The sequence below is a fragment of the Salvelinus sp. IW2-2015 genome, linkage group LG36 (genome assembly GCF_002910315.2).
Source record: "Salvelinus sp. IW2-2015 linkage group LG36, ASM291031v2, whole genome shotgun sequence".
In the NCBI taxonomy this organism is placed as follows: Eukaryota; Metazoa; Chordata; class Actinopteri; order Salmoniformes; family Salmonidae; genus Salvelinus; species Salvelinus sp. IW2-2015.
Genome location: NC_036875.1, coordinates 22,783,715 through 22,801,550, shown reverse-complemented (window position 1 = coordinate 22,801,550; position 17,836 = coordinate 22,783,715). Strand labels below are relative to the sequence as shown.

Below are 17,836 nucleotides of genomic sequence, written 5' to 3'. Positions count from 1 at the left end.
AAAGCTCCGTGCCCCTCTCAAACCCCTGGCTCAGGATAAAACAGACTTGGAACAAAGTGCATATGGATGCCAGATCTGTACAAACAACAGCCAAGAGGAGAATACCTCCACCTTTTCCTCTTTCTCTAAGGTTAATACAGGTGTACAGAGACTGCACCCAGAATTCCATTCCTAAGCCACAAACTCAAAAACCTCCAGAAAATGTGTCAACTTGACATTTTCCGTATAAATGTGCAAATGTATTCAATAAGCAATAACACACTACGCCTATTTCTAATTTCTTTATTTTACATTTCATGACATCATACATTTTCAAGCAACAGCATCTTCCATCATACGGGGGGAGCTGTGTTAACCTTTAATGTGGCTAGTTGCATTTCTGCATGTGAGGTGACTGACATTATGAAAAGCATGTTACCTGGTAAGACAGCCCTCCACACACATATTCAATGCTTACACCCCGGATCACAGCAATCAATGTACAGAGTAGAAATAAACATCCGAACAAGTAGTGATGTGTATGACGACACAGAGAAATACCTAGATGAAATATGATAACAAACCATGATAGTTTTCTCCTAAAAAGCAAATCAACCTTGACTGCTTCATGTCCTACGCTTATACAAGCTAATAAAATAAGGTCAGCATTTCATGAAGTTTGAATCTGCAGAGACCTAATAATACTGATGACCTGGCCACTTTAAAATGTGTTGGTGGCTGCGATTCAGAAGGAAAGCCCCCCACCCCCCTCCAGACACACAAACACACGCAAAAACATAAAATACACACACACACACATACCCAAGCAGCCAAACTCTCTTCATAATGAATTCCTCTGAAGGCACCCACAGAATCTCACCATGGCGTATTCTACTGGGAATCACATCAAACCATCTGACCATGGAATCTGAATAAAAAACACACACACACACACACACATGCTGACTTTCTTACTCCTAACCACATTTATTAATCCTCAAATGGAATCAATGAGACCATTGATCATCATAATGCTTCATAAAATAATTGTATCTGACCATAGAGTCTTAACACTCTCTCCAACCCTGCTACAGTTCTGAGTAAGAGGTCTACAGTATGTCTGAGACCTGGGCCCGGATTCACAAAACCATCTTAAAAAGAAACGTATTCTTAAGTGCAATTATTTTTATTATTTACTGAAGAAACATACAAAAAGTTGCTATTCCTCAATAAAGTTCTTGAAAATGTTCTTAAGTTTCTTCCTCAGAAAATTGTTAAGAAATGTGATTCTTGAAAATAAAGTTACTGGATTTTCTCTTGGACATGTTGTTAATTCCAAGATAGCTCAAGCCTGGTCTTAAACACATGGAAGTGAGAAAATAAGATAATGAAAGCAATTGAACATGTTTAATTGACTCAAACTTCATCTGAAAGTTTCAGTACTGATTGTTTTTAAATCCCCCCCCCAAAAAATTGACCAGTAATCTCAGTAAGAAATCCCAAACAATAACTACTAATCTGCATTCAGTGTATCACAATACACTAGGATCACTGAATACCATAGTAGACGAAGGTATTTTCACTTCATTCAGATTTTTTCCTACAACCTAGGTCCATTAGGTCATGAGGACCACATTCATCTTGGGAACATACTTTAGAATGGCACAAAGAAACCAAAGTAGTTACAAGAACAAAATACTCAGTCAGCATCACACTTCATGATAGATATGGATGCCAATTGGGGTTACCAGAGGACAAGGTTAGGTTCAGTGCTGTTCTGTTAGGATGTGTTGTGATCATACTGGCCAGTATTCACAAACAGTCTGAGTGGGTGTGCAGATCTAGGATCAGGTCTCCTCAGTCAATATTATCTTATTCATTATGATCTAAAAGGGAAATCTGATCGCATATCAGCACCTCTACTCTGAAACACTTCAAACTCGTGAATACGAACCATTGTGACGAAACAAAAGATGTTGTGTTGATGGATTCAGTTTCTCAGTGACCCTGTGATGCTGGTCACGACAGATTGTATTCTGTGCCTTCTTGAGGTGGGCCTTGCTTMACTTCTGAAAGTGCAGTAGAATGTTGAGGAACAGTCGCTGAGTGGCTGAGTTTCACTTCCTCCTTTTAGACTGCATCTGTGCAGAGGAGAGAGGGTGAAAGAGAGAGGAAAAAGAGAGATACAATACACTAAAGCAAGTATAGCAAAATTACATTCTACAATAACTAACTGCTCTTTAATAAGCTTTACATATTGGCCTCACAGCCTTCGTCAGAGCTTTTGTGAGTTTGTAGACATCGCACCACCCATAGCCGTTCCACTCATCGAATGGGGTTGGAGTCGATGCGATGCGTGGAAGGATATGGGTGGGGCTGTCTACATAAGGGTGCTAATTTAAGACACTCACAAAAGCTCTGACGAAGGTCATGAGGCCGATACGTAAAGCTTAGTATCACTGCTCTTTAATATCAAGAGCAGTGTGCGGGTTATTCTTTTTTTCTCATTTTATTCAACTGTTACCATGCACCTGCAAAAAAAATTGCTCAGATGTGCAAGTGCCTTTTGAATTTTTATAATAACTGTAACTGAAATGAACAAGGTCAGATAGAAGTCAGTGCTGGGTCTAGATGGTTAGCGTGTGATAGAGGCTCCAGAATGCAGTGAGACCAACCAGGCATATAATCAAATTTCCACTTCAGGCCTATAACTGCCTCTGAAAGTGTGTTAACCAGCATCTAGGAAACACACAGATGATCAACACATAACTCAAATTCTCCCCTCTAATTTCGTGTCACTGTGTGAGGACTCCAGGAAGATTTCGGAGTTTTAAATCTGGATCAGAATATTGTGCTCTATTGAACGTGTTATACTGCGTTAAACCCATCTAAACCTGGCTGGCAGTCTGACCATGGTTCTCCACCACAAATGTCTGTCTTATACTTATACCCACTGTTATTTGTTATTGTCCCATACGATCCTTTGTGTATAATACCTCCATTCTCCATAGAGCCAAATCAATGCTAAAACCAGCGATGAAACAGAGGTTAATTTAGTTTACCCCACAGTCCACACAGAAAGAGGCCAACGGTAGGGCAGCAAGTACAGTACAGGTATTTTATTAGGATCCCAATTAGCTGTTGCGAAAGCAGCAGCTACTCCTCCTGGGGTCCACAAGAAACATGACATAATACAGAACATTGATTAACAAGAACAGCTCAAGGACAGACCTACATGAGATGGGATGGAAGGGAGTTCCAAGCAATAATGCCTCTATATAAAACTGTACACTTTCTTGAATTTGTTCTGGATTTGCGGACTGTGAAAAGACCTCTAGTGGGGTAAGTGTGTGTGTCAGAGCTGTTTGGAATTTTCAACACATGAATGTTTCTTATAAAAATAAGTGATGCCTTCAGTCTCTCCTCTTAGCCAAGAGAGACTGGAATGCATAGTATTTATATTAGCCCTCTGATTACAATGAAGAGCAAGATGTGCAGCTCTGTTCTGGTTCAGCTGCAGCTTAACTTAGGTATTTCTTTGCAGCACTTGACCACATGGCTGGAGAATAATCAAGGTAAGTCAAAACTAGAGCCTGCAGGACTTGCTTTTTGGAGTTTTGTGTCAAAAAAAGTAGAGCGTCTTTTTTATTATGGACATACAGTGCATTCGGAAAGTATTCAGACCCCTTGACTTTTTCTCACATTTTGTTACGTTACAGCCGTATTCTAAAATGTATTGAATTATTTTTTGCCCATCATCACTCTACACACAATACACCATAATGACAAAGCAAAAACAGGTTTTTAGAAATGCTTGCTAATGTATTAAAAATCAAAAAAAGAAATACCTTATTTCCATAACATTTCAGACCCTTACTATGAGACTCGAAATTCAGCTCAGGTGCATATTTTTTTTCCATTAATCATCCGTTAGATGTTTCTACAACTTGATTAGAGTGCACCTGCGGTAAATTCAATTGATTGGACATGATTTGGAAAGTCACATACCTGTCTATATAAAGGTCCCACAGTTGACAGTGCATGTCAGAGCCAAAACCAAGCCATGAGATCGAAGGAATTGTGCATAGAGCTCCGAGACAGGATTGTGTCGAGGCACAGATCTGGGGACGGGTACCAAAACATTTCTGCAGAACTGAAGGTCCCCAAGAACAAAGTCGCCTCCATCATTCTTAAATGGAAGAAGTTTGGAACCACCAAGACTCTTCCTAGAGCTGTCCGCCCTGCCAAACTGAGCACCATCCCTACGGTGAAGTATGGGGGCAGCATCATGCTGTGGAGATGTTTGTCAGCGGCAGGGACTGGGAGACTAGTCAGGATTGAGGGAAAGATGAATGGAGCAAAGTAAGAGATCCTTGATGAAAACCTGCTCCAGAGCGCTCAGGAATTCAGACAGGGGCGAAGGTTCACCTTCCAACAGGACAACGACCCTAAGTACACAGCCAAGACAACGCAGGTGTGGCTTTGGGATACGTCTCTAAATGTCCTTGAGTGACCCAGCCAGAGGCCGGACTTGAACCCGATCGAACATCTCTGGAGAGACCTGAAAATAGCTGTGCAGCGACACTCCCCATCCAACCTGACAGAGCTTGAGAGGATCTGCAGAGAAGAATGGGAAAAACTCTGCAAATACAGGTTTATTGACTAAACATTCATCTGATGACTTATGTACCAAATCAATTAACTAGGGTTAATTGTTACTCGATTAAATTAATCATGTAACAATTAACTCATTAGGATTTGGGGCACCATGGAAGTTGTTGTTTTTAATGACAGATGCCATTTTTAATGACATCACAAAATCAACATTAGTTTTCCATAGACCATCTCTCATCATTCCCACATTCAGATGTTAGGAATATTGTTCCAGTGTCCACTTTTGGACGTTAGAGTTTTTGGGCAGCAAAAGGTCTCTGTAACAAAAGGACACTCCAACCATCAATACTAAAAGCTAAAAATGGTCCTCTGCTGCATACAATTTACGACCAGGCGCGAGGTGTCACAAAACCCTCAAATCAATTACTCCTCCCCTCTGCAGGTGAGAGGGATCTGGTAGAAGTTGATCCATGGTAACCTGATCTTTGGGTCCTCACAGGAGAGTCAGCTTATAGCGTCATACTCAAGTAGACTTGTCTGTAATCGCTGCCAAAGGTGCTTCAACAAAATACTGAGTAAAAGGTCTGAATACTTATGTAAATGTGATATTTCCATTTTTTAATTTTAAGAAATTCACAAAAATGTATAAAAACCTGTTTTTGCTTTGTCATTATGCTGTATTATGTGTATATTGCTGAGTTTTTCCCCCATCAATTTTAGAATAAGGCCGTAACCTAACAAAATGTGAAGTGAAGGGGTCTGAATACTTTCCGAATGCACTGTACCTCTCCCCATCTTTACAACCATTTAATTGGTGTTTTGACCATGACAATTTAAAGTAAACACCAAGTAATTGAGTCTCCTCAACTTGTTTAACAGCCACACCATTAATTACCAGATATAGAGATGTCCTGGACCAGTTTATTACTGGCCACCCATTCCAAACCTGAATGCAATCTCTTGTTATGGGTTTCAGTGACTTCATTAGCTGTGGTTGCTGACACGTACACTACCGTTCAAAGGTTTGGGTTCACTAAGAAATGTAAGAACAGACACTGGACACAGGAAGATTGGAAAAAAGAGTTATGGACAGACAAATCTAAGTTTGAGGTGTTCGGATCACAAAGAAGAACATTCGTGAGACGCATAAAAAATGAAAAGTCGCTGGAGGAGTGCTTGACACCATCTGTAAAGCATGGTGGAGGCAATGTGATGGTCTGGGGGTGCTTTGGTGGTGGTAAAGTGGGAGATTTGTACAGGGTTAAAGGGATCTTGAAGGAAGGCTATCACTCCATTTTGCAACGCCATGCCATACCCTGTGGACGGAGCTTAATTGGAGCCAATTTCCTCCTACAACAGGACAATGACCCAAAGCACAGCTCAAAACTATGCAAGAACTATTTAGGGAAGAAGCAGTCAGGTAGTATTCTGTCTATAATGGAGTGGCCAGCACAGTCACCGGATCTCAACCCTTATTTCATGTTTTCATGGAAACCAAGGACATTTCTAAGTGACACCTAACTTTTGAACGGTAGTGATATGGTTGAGTCATCAGCATACATGAACACACAGGCTTTGTTTAATGCCCGTGGCCGGTCATTGGTGAAAAGAGTGGAGGGCCTTGAGTGCTGCCCTGCGGTACACCACACCCTACATGTTTGACAGAAAGGCTTGCATGAAAGGAAAGCCTCTGAGTTCTATTAGATAGATAGCTCTGAATCCATGACATGGTACCGGTTGAAAAGCCATAAAAAGTTCTCAACAGACTATGGTTAATAATATCAAAGCCTGCTCTGAAATCTAACAGTACAGCTCCCACAATCTTCTTCTTATAAATTCCTTTCAACCAATCATCAGTTTGTTTGTGGTAGGGCAGTATATATTGAGTGCCGTTCTCTATAAGCATGCAGAATGTTTACAGAGAAATAGCATTGTATTTGGTCAAACACCATGTTTTCCAATCAACAGTTTGCTAAGAACAGGCAGGCAGCAAGCTGGTAGGTCTGCTATTAGAGTCAGTAAAGGCCGCTTTACCCCTCTAGGTAGCGGAATGACTTTGGCTTCCCTTAAGGCCTGAGGAGAAATACCTTCTTCTAGACTCAGATTAAAGATACAGTATGATAGATACTGTAGGAGTGGCCATAGAGTCAGCTCCCATCCTCAGTAGCTTTCCAGGTCGAGTGCAGGTAATAGGCAAGCAGACTCAATTCCCCCCTGTGGAGTTGGATGGTAGCTTCTTGTATTGGTTCTCTGTACCATTTAGAAGAACTATAGCATCTAAAACAGATGAGTTAAAACAGCTCTATCTGGCCAGCTGCAATGTTTCATATTAGTAATTCCTCTGTAGTGACTGGAGACAGCTGTCAGCATAGGGACATGGACAGAGAGTTCAATTCCTTCAACTAACATAAATCATGGCTGTGAATTTTAAGAGCCAGGAATTTGTCTCTGAGGGTTTCTGGTTATACTTAGCAAACAATGGTTATTTTGTCTTTAGAGCATCATACATCATACAAATGCCAACCACAGGTTCAATATTTCCAAGGATGCATAATTCCATAACCCTTTTCTCCCCGGGTATCACACTTCCTTTTGCCTTCTGGCATCACTGAGACCAAGGCGCACACACAAAATTGGGTCACTAGTAAATCCCAGGGTGTTTCCATGCCTACTGTACATGCTCAAAACACACACAATTAATGAAGGTGATAATGACTTCAGATCCATCCTCTATTGTACTGTGAGGGTGTTTCCACACACACACACTGATGCACCATAAACCGTTCATCCAAACAGTAGTATTGTACTATGAGGGTGGTTCCACACACACACACACACACACACAAGATTAACTTCCATTGAAATTAATTTCAAAAGTGGTGAGGCCGTCAGGAAAACTTCAACACATGCCAGAACATACCAGGAAACTGAAGGAACAGGAACAATATACTGTAGCACTCACACAAGAGACATACACAGGACAAACACACTGTAGTTACACAATTCCCATGGCACACACAGAAACACACCCTGAATGATTCCTGGAGAAAAACCCTATCCCAGCTGCATGGAATCATGGTGGTGACAACTATTAGCCTGAGAGCTCACAGAAACCAAAGAGGAAATTTGTCCTGCTTTCCTCTGGGCCAAAGTAAAAAAGTATTGTTCTTGGATAAGGACTCTTATGGGGGAAGTGGACACCTCCATTGAGATCGGTCGATGGAGAGTGATTTTTATTTGTTAGAAATAAATATACCACTTATTAGGGCAATAATTAAGAAGTTTAAAACCACTGGAACAGTGGTAAACGTGTTGGAAAAGGACACATACACCACTGTTCAAAAGTTTGGGGTAACTTAGAAATGTCCTTGTTTTTGAAAGAAAAGCCAATTTTTTGTCCAATAAAATAACATCAAATAGATCAGAAATACAGTGTAGACATTGTTAATGTTGTAAATTACCATTGTAGCTGGAAACGGCAGATTTTTAATGCAATATCTACATAGGCGTACAGAGGTCCATTATCAGCAACCATCACTCCTTTGTTCCAATGGCACGTTGTGTTAGCTAATCCAAGTTTATCATTTTAAAAGGTTAATTGATCATTAGAAAACCCTTTTGCAATTATGTTAGCACAGCTGGAAACTGTAGTTCTGCTGAAAGAAGCGATAAAACTGGCCTTCTTTAAATAACTTGTTATGGCTGCAGGGGGCGTATTGAAAAACTGGAAAATATGTGCAAATTTTCAAACGGCCTCTTAATCAATTTTTGCTCTTACAATATGCATATTATTATTACTATTGGATAGAAAACAGTCTCTAGTTTCTAAAACCGTTTTAATTATTTCTCTAAGTGGAACATAACTATTTTTACAGCGCATTTCCTATCCGGAAGTGAGATTTCCAAAATCGATGTCGCTCTTCAAGCCCTTGTCTATAAAAGGGCATGTCACTTAGGACTGTAGAAACACGTCATACGCCTTCCTCTGGGTGTCTTGCGGAAGTGAGAGAAGAAATCACTTGATTATCTCGTCCTGGATTTGAACACAACCTCTTGGAGTGAGTGTTGCGCAGTTTATTTTTCTTTCTGGGCGCGAAGTAGGACCTGGACTCGGCTCCTGGAAAACACTCTGTAAAGGTGAATATGATCTCTGGCTTCGATTTTATTTGATACATGTCACAATATCATCCTAAAGTATGTTATTTCAAATAGTTTAATATATTATTGAAATGTATTCTGGACTTTAGACGTGATGCGACGCAATAATTTCAAGATGGAGAGGTTAGCGTCGCACTGCCAGTGTGCTTGCTAATTCAAGAGGGAAATTGTTCGTTCTGGATCGAAATAAAGACATTTCTGAACAAAGGACCCCTTGGAGAACATTCTGATGGAAGATCAACAAAGATAAGGACCCAATTTGGGATGCTTTTTCATATATCTGTCGAACTGTGCTATGCTACCGTTTGCCTTGAGTCAATGCTGTTGTGATGTTAGCTATTGTAGTAAGCTAATATGACGATATATTGTGTTTTCGCTGTAAAACACTTCAAAAATCGGAAATATTGGCTCTATTCACAAGATCTTTCTCTTTCATTAGCTATCCACCATATATTTCTCTGAAATGTTTTATGATGTGTAATTAGTAGTTGACGTTGGTGTCTGTATTTTCTCTGGCTACTCCCGTGCGGATTTCTGACTGTAGCTATGATGGTAGCAGTAATGTAAAACTGATTTATAGCTAAAATATGCAAATTTTTTGAACAAAACATAGATTTATTGTGTAACATGTTATAGGCTGTCATCTGAGGTATTTTTTTTCTAAGGTTATTTAGGTTGGTTCTAGTTAGTTAGGTTGGCTTGTGCATGCTACTTGCATCCTACTTGTGCTGTGAAAAATGTCTGTCCTCCTTTTTTATTTGGTGGTGAGCTAACATAAATATATGTGGTGTTTTCTCTGTAAAACATTTAAAAAATCGGACATGTTGGCTGGATTGACAAGATGTTTATCTTTCAAATGCTGTATTGGACTTGTTAATGTGTGAAAGTTAAATATTTAAAAAAAATTGATTTTGAATTTCGCGCCCTGCACTTGAGCTGGATGTTGTCATAGGTGTACCGGCGTCGGGCTGACGTCGGGCTGCAGCCATAACAGGTTAAACTAGTTGAGTATCTGGAGCATCAGCATCTGTGGGTTTGATTGCAGGCTCAAAATGGCCAGAAACAAAGAACTTTCTTCTGAAACTCGTCAGTCTATTCTTGTTCTGAGAAATTAAGGCAATTCCATGCGAGAAATTGCCAAGAAACAACGTACAATGCTGTGTGCTACTCTGCCTAGAAGGCCAGCATCCTGGAGTCGCCTCTTCACTGTTGACGTTGAGACTGGTGTTTTGCGGGTACAAAAACAAGGACATTTCTATGTGACCCCAAACCTTTGAACGGTAGTGTATATACAGTATCTTGTCCCCACACACTGAGTAAGACGGTTCAGGAGGCAAAGGAACTCCAAAGGCCACAGATTGAGGGGGGTCTCCAAATCTACAATTAGACACGACCTCCATACCAATAGGCTTTTTGGAAGTGTTGCCAGAAAAAAAGGCTTAATTGAGGGCAACCAAGAATGTAAACGCCTTGAGTTTGCTAAACGGCACTGGCACTAGGATGGGAACCGGGTGCTATGGTCAGATTAGTCAAAAATATAGTTTTTGGGCCATGTACCCCAGCAGTGGGTTTGGCATTGAAAAGGATGCCTACTCAGAAAATAACCTCATATCTCCTGTGAAATATGGTGATGATTTTTTCTCTTATTGGGCTGGTTGCCTCTGCCAGGAAGCTGAAACGTGGCTGCAAGTGGATCTTCCAGCAAGACTTCAAGCCCATTGAAAATCTGGGTTTTGAATTGAGGAGTGCAGTTCATAAGAGCAGACCAAAGGATTTCAAGGGTTTGGAAAGATTTTGTATGGAGGAAAGGTTTAAGATCCCTCCCAATGTGTTCTCCAATTTCATAAAACATTATAGAAAAAGGCTCAGTGTTACGTGCCTCCTAACGGAGGGAGGTGCAGGAAACAGGAGCACGAGAGTAAGGAATTCCCAATGGCAAAATAGTTTAATGAGCAGTCCCAACACAACTACAACATGGGACTGAAACACTCCCAAACGAGGTTGCCACACACACAGGGAAATAAAGCGCATACACACGGGGGAGAAACCTCTACTCCTAAACTCCATACCTAACGGCACAACTGCCGTGAGAAAAGAAACCTCGTGGTGCAGATACGCACCCCTAAATAACGTAACCACAGAAAACAATCCCGCACAAAGACTAGCAGGCAGCGGAGGTAAAATATACCCACCGAAATCAACTAATCAGACACAGGTGTAAACAATACAGACAGACACAAACGAAAAGGAAAAATGGATTGGTGGCAGCTAGTAGGCCGGCGACAGCGGCCACCACCCGAACAGGGAGAGGCGCCACCTTCGGTGGAAGTCGTGACACTCAGTGTCGTTATAATCACAAGGGGAGTCACACAAACTATTGAAACAGGGGTGCCAATCATTTTGACCATTATCTTTTTGAGAGAAAAAAAATGACTTGTTAAAAGAAATAGCAATATAGCTCAGTATTTGTATTATTTATTTCATAGTCTTTTTTGCTCATCTTTATCAAAGGAAACAATCAAAGGTGACCCTTTGGGCGTGTAAACTAAACCTGCTTGGCAATGACTTCAACAAAAAGAGATCTAAACTCTTACACACTGTTTAGGATCAGTCATTAATGTTTGGCCGACAACGTTCATCCATCCCTCAGGGATCAGTATTCTTGGCTTTGGATTGGTTTGGTCAGGCCGCTTTTTCCAAAAGCAGCTAACTTAAAAACAAGTGTAAGCTCTGAGCCAATAAACATTTTGATATTTGCATCCTCCCAATGTGTGTGTGTGTGTCTCACTCACTCTTGGTGTTCATAGAAACAACGATGGGTGACTCCAGACCCTTATGGTGGACCAGACATTTGACGGACACGTCCTTCAGCAGCCCTGATTGGACAGTGAGGGTGCTGATGACCAGGGTGGTCCCATCCCCCTGCTGGAGCTATGATGTCACAGGGGTTCCATAGTTCAGTTGTCCCTCTCCCAGTTCCACACTATCTCCGCCGGGGGCCGGGACACGGCTGTACAGTTGGCGTCGATGACCACTGGAGACGTGTTCTTGTAGCTCACCTGGGGTTTAGGCAGTACTGGGGAAGACACAGATACAACCAAAAATCAATATTGGGTTTACTGAATCAATGTTTTTCAGGTGGGTGATCTACTGTTATTATGACTAGGACCTAGCTAGAGACTCTTTTTGATTACCTGGAACACGAAAGAAAATCTAAAAGATTTAGTTGGGTTACACCAAGTTAACCACTGAGACGTGTCTAGTTTTGCGATTCTGACGTCGATAACTCAGTGTAGTTAAGAAAGATAAACAGACGAGGGAGTACAAGATATCCAGACTTATTTGGGCAGAGAATCAATGTCACAGGTAACATCAATGTGTGAATACACTAAACTTGTGAATATAGTGCATTTGGCAAGTATTCAGACCCCTTGACTTTTTCCACATTCTGTTACGGTACAGCCTCATTCTAAAATGGATTACATAATTTTTTCCCCTCAACAATCTACACACAATACCCCATAATGACAAAGCAAAAACATATTTCAAATTAAAAAACAGAAATATCACATTTACTTAAGTATTCAGACCCTTTACCTAGTACTTTGTTGAAGCATCCTTGGCAGCGATTACAGCCTTGAGTCTTATTGGGTATGATGTTACAAGCTTGTCACACATGTATTTGGGGAGTTTCTACCATTGGCCTCTGCAGACCCTCTCAAGCTCTGTCAGGCTGCACAGCTATTTTCAGGTCTCTCTAGAAATGTTCGGGTTCAAGTCCGGGCTCTGGCTGGGCCACTCAAGGACATTCAGAGGCTTGTCCCAAAGCCACTCCTGCTTTGTCTTGGCTTTGTGCTTAGGGTTGTTGTCCTGTTGGAAGGTGAACCTCGCCCCAGTCTGAGGTCCTTAGCAGGTTTTCATCAAGGATCTCTCTGAACTTTACTCCATTCATCTTTCCCTCGATCCTGACTAGTCTCCCGGTCCCTGCCGCTGAAAAACATCCCCACAGCATGATGCTGCCAACAGCATGCTTCACCGTAGGGATGGTGCCAAGTTTCCTCCAGATGTGACGCTTGGCATTCAGGCCAAAGAATTCAATCTTGGTTTCATCAGACCAGAGAATCTTGTTTCTCATGGTCTGAGAGTCTTTTAGGTGCCCTTTGGCAAACTGCAAGCGGGCTGTCATGTGCCTTTTACTGAGGAGTGGTTTCCATCTGGCCACTCTGTCATAAAGACCTGATTAGTGGAGTGCTGCAGAGATAGTTTTCCTACTGGAAGGTTCTCCCATCTCCACAGAGGAACTCTCAAGCTCTGTCAGAGTGACCATCGGGTTCTTGGTCACCTCCCTGACCAAGGCCTTTCTCCCCTGATTGCTCAGTTTGGCTGGGCAGCCAGCTCTAGGAAGAGTCTTGGTGGTTCCCAACTTCTTCCATTTAAGAGTGATGGAGGCCACTGTGTTCTTGGGGACCTTCAATGCTGCAGAAATGTTTTGGTACCCTTCCCCAGATCTGTGCCTCGACACAATCCTGTCTCGGACGTCTACGGACAATTCCTTCGGCTTGGTTTTTGCTCTAACAAGCACGGTCAACTGTGGGACATTATGCAACAGGTGTGTGCCTTTCCAAGTCATGTCCAATCAATTGAATTTACCACAAGAGGACTCCAATCAAATTGTAGAAACATCTCAAGGATGATCAATGCAAACAGGATGCACCTGAGCTCAATTTCAGGTCTCACAGCAAAGGCTCTGAATACTTGAACAAGGTTATTTCTAATGTCATTTTTGAGGGATTTTTAAAAATTTAATACATTTTCGAATAAGGCTGTAAGGTAACAAAATTTGGAAAAAGTGAAGGGGTCTAAATACTTTCCAAATGCACTATACTTTTGTTCTTGAGTTCCATAACCAACACATCACTTCGGTTTAAAATGTTCTGTTCTCAGAGCTGTGGAAAGAATGTTATTCAGTGGAATTGGAGATATTTGGCCCTGACAGCAGCAGAGTGTCTTCACAGGCATTTATAAACTACCAATCTGTAGAAGATTTGTGGTAGAAGTGGGGCAGACCCCGGAGGAATTTAGATAACAGAACATTGCACTTTGATATCATACAGTACATTAATGAGAGAGAGAGAGAGAGAGACAGAGAGCAATAGAACTAAAGACAGCAATAGCGACAGCAATAGAGACAGCGATAGAGACAGAAGTAGAGAGAGTGGCCATCCCCACAGAGACGCCAGCAGAACAGCCCACCTCAGCACCCGACAAAAGTCTCGACACCACAGCAGAACAGTCCACACCAGACCCTGACCATAGAGTCGACATCACAGCAGAACGGACAAAAGAAAAACCCCAAGCCCAGCAGCTCTCACCCCCTCTGAGCACCCCCCCTGTCAGCCACCCTGATAGCCCTCCTGACAACCCCCCCACACCCACTGAGGACAAACACAAGACACAGATTGTTCTCCTTATGGACTCAAATGGGAAATATATAGAAGAAAAAAAACGTTTTCCCAAACACAGTGTGTCTAAACTCTGGTGTCCAAACACCCAGCGCGCCCTAGACCTTCTGTCTGAGGACAAACTAGGCTCACCAGAGAGATAGAAAGGTGTAAATATATATATATACAGGACACGACAATACGAGGACAGAAATGACGTCTGAACTGCTAAGCCATCTTGGAATGGAGGGGAACGGAGTACACACATGCTTTATTGGCATGGGAAACATGTGTTAACATTGCCAAAGCAAGTGAGGTATATAATATACAAAAGTGAAATAAACAATACAAATTAACAGTAAACATTACACATACAGAATTTCAAAACAATAAAGACATTACAAATGTCATTTATATATATACAGTGTTGTAACAATGTACAAATGGTTAAAGCACACAAGTTAAAATAAATAAGCATAAATATGGGTTGTATTTACAATGGTGTTTGTTCTTTCACTGGTTGCCCTTTTCTTGTGACAACAGGTCACAAATCTTGCTGCTGTGATGGCACACTGTGGAATTTCACCCAGTAGATATGGGAGTTTATCAAAATTGGATTTGTTTCGAATTCTTTGTGGATCTGTGTAATCTGAGGGAAATATGTGTCTCTATGGTCATACATTGGGCAGGAGGTTAGGAAGGTGCAGCTCAGTTTCCACCTCATTTTTGGGCAGTGAGCACATAGCCTGTCTCTCTTGAGAGCCATGTCTGCCTACGGCGGCCTTTCTCAATAGCAAGGCTATGCTCACTGAGTCTGTACATAGTCAAAGCTTTCCTTAAGTTTGGGTCAGTCACAGTGGTCGGTATTCTGCCACTGTGTACTCTCTGTTTAGGGCCAATAGCATTCTAGTTTGCTCTGTTTTTTTGTTAAATTCTTTCCAATGTGTCAAGTAATTATCTTTTTGTGTTTCTCTCATGATTTGGTTGGGTCTATTTGTGCTGTTGTCCTGGGGCTCTGTGGGGTGTGTTTGTGTTTGTGAACAGAGCCCTAGGACCAGCTTGCTTAGGGACTCTTCTCCAGGTTCATCTCTCTGTAGGTGATGGCTTTGTTATGGAAGGTTTGGGAATCGCTTCCTTTTAGGTGTTGTAGAATTTAACGGCTCTTTTTTTTTGCAGAATTCTGCATGCAGAGTCTCAATTTTGGTGTTTGTCCCATTTTGTGAAATCTTGGTTGTGTGAGCGGACCCCAGACCTCACAACCATAAAGGGCAATGGGCTCTATGACTGATTCAAGTATTTTGCCAGATCCTAATTGGTATGTTGAAATTTATGTTCCTTTTGATGGCATAAATGCCCTTCTTGCCTTGTCTCTCAGATCGTTCACAGCTTTGTGGAAGTTACCTGTGGTGCTGATGTTTAGGCCGAGGTATGTATAGTTTTTTTGTGTGCTCTAGGGCAACGGTGTCTAGATGGAATTTGTGGTCCTGGCGACTGGACCTTTTTGGAACACCATTATTTTGGTCTTACTGAGATTTACTGTCAGGGCCCAGGTCTGACAGAATCTGTGCAGAGATCTAGGTGCTGCTGTAGGCCCTCCTTGGTTGGTGACAGAAGCACCAAGATATCAGCAAACAGTAGACATTTGACTTCGGATTCTAGTAGGGTGAGACCGGGTGCTGCAGACTGTTCTAGTGCCCGCGCCAATTCGTTGATATATATGTTGAAGAGGGTGGGGCTTAAGCTGCATCCCTGTCTCACCCCACGACCCTGTGTGAAGAAATGTGTGTGTTTTTTGCCAATTTTAACCGCACACTTGTTGTTTGTGTACATGGATTTTATATGTCGTATGTTTTACCCCAACACCACTTTCCATCAATTTGTATAGCAGACCCTCATGCCAAATTGAGTCGAAGGCTTTTTTGAAATCAACAAAGCATGAGAAGACTTTGCCTTTGTTTTGGTTTGTTTGGTTGTCAATTAGGGTGTGTAGGGTGAATACATGGTCTGTTGTACGGTAATTGGTAAAAAAGCCAATTTGACATTTGCTCAGTACATTGTTTTCATTGAGGAAATGTACGAGTCTGCTGTTAATGATAATGCAGAGTATTTTCCCAAGGTTACTGTTGACGCATATTCCACGGTTGTTATTGGGTCAAATTTGTCTCCACTTTTGTGGATTGGGGTGATCAGTCCTTGGTTCCAAATATTGGGGAAGATGCCAGAGCTAAGGACGATGTTAAAGAGTTTTTAGTATAGCCAATTGGAATTTGTTGTCTGATAATTTGATCATTTCATTAAGGATACCATCAACACCACAGGCCTTTGGGTTGGAGGTTTTTATTTTGTCCTGTAACTCATTCAAGGTAATTGGAGAATCCAGTGGGTTCTGGTAGTCTTTAATAGTTGATTCTAGATTTGTATTTGATCATGTATATGTTTTTGCTCTTTATTCTTTTGTTATGGAGCCAAAAAGATTGAGAAGTGGTTTACCCATACATCTCCATTTTGGATAGATAATTCTTCGTGTTGTTGTTTGTTTAGTGTTTTCCAATTTCCCAGAATTGGTTAGAGTCTATGGATTCTTCAATTACATTGAGCTGATTTCTGACATGCTGTTCCTTCTTTTTCCGTAGTGTATTTCTGTATTGTTTAGTGATCACCATAGTGAAGGCGTAGACTCAGGTTTTCCGGGTCTCTATGTTTTTGGTTGGACAGGTTTCTCAATTTATTTCTTAGATTTTTGCATTCTTCATCAACCCATTTGTGATTGTTGTTCATTTTCTTCGGTTTTCTATTTGAGATTTTTAGATTTGATAGGGAAGCTGAGAGGTCAAAATATACTGTTAAGATTTTCTACTGCCAATTACACCTTCACTATTGCAGTGGAACGTTTTACCAGGAAGTTGTCTAAAAGGGATTGAATTTGCTGTTGCCTAATTGTTTTTTGGTAGGTTTCCAAACTGCATTCCTTCCATCTATAGCATTTCTTAATGTTACTCAGTTCCTTTGGCTTTGATGCCTCATGATTGAGTATTGCTCTGTTCAAGTAGACTGTGATTTTGCTGTGGTCTGATAGGGGTGTCAGTGGGCTGACTGTGAACGCTATGAGAGACTCTGGGTTGAGGTCAGTGAAAAGTAGTCTACAGTGCTACTGCCAAGAGATGAGCTATAGGTGTACCTACCATAGGAGTCCCCTCGAAGCCTACCATTGACTATGTACATACCCAGCGTGCGACAGAGCTGCAGGAGTTGTGACCTGTTTTTGTTGGTTATGTTGTCATAGTTGTGCCTAGGGGGCATATGGGGGAGGGAATGCTGTCACCTGCAGGCAGGTGTTTGTCCCCCTGTGTGCTGGAGGGTGTCAGGTTCTTGTCCAGTTTCTGGCATTTAGGTCGCCACATATTACATTTACATGTCCCTGGGCCTGGAAATGATTGATTTCCCCCTCCAGGATGGAGAAGCTGTCTTCATTAAAGTATGGGGATTCTAGTGGGGGATATAGGTAGCACACAGGAGGACATTTTTCTCTGTTTAAGATAATTTCCTTTTGAATTTCTAGCCAAATGTAAAATGTTCCTGTTTTGATTAATTTAATGGAGTGAGTTAGGTCTGCTCTATACCAAATTAGCATTCCCCCTGAGTCC

General features: G+C 41.6%; 1 long non-coding RNA gene across 1 annotated transcript; it reads right to left on the bottom strand.

Annotated features, from left to right (window-relative positions):
- Positions 1–268: 268 nt before the first annotated feature.
- Positions 269–11,816, bottom strand: LOC139023765 (uncharacterized). The gene is made up of 2 exons (XR_011474932.1): positions 11,544–11,816; positions 269–2,120 (listed from the first exon to the last, which is right to left on the bottom strand). It is a non-coding gene; the product is annotated as an uncharacterized lncRNA (long non-coding RNA).
- Between the last annotated feature and the right edge of the window lie 6,020 nt (positions 11,817–17,836).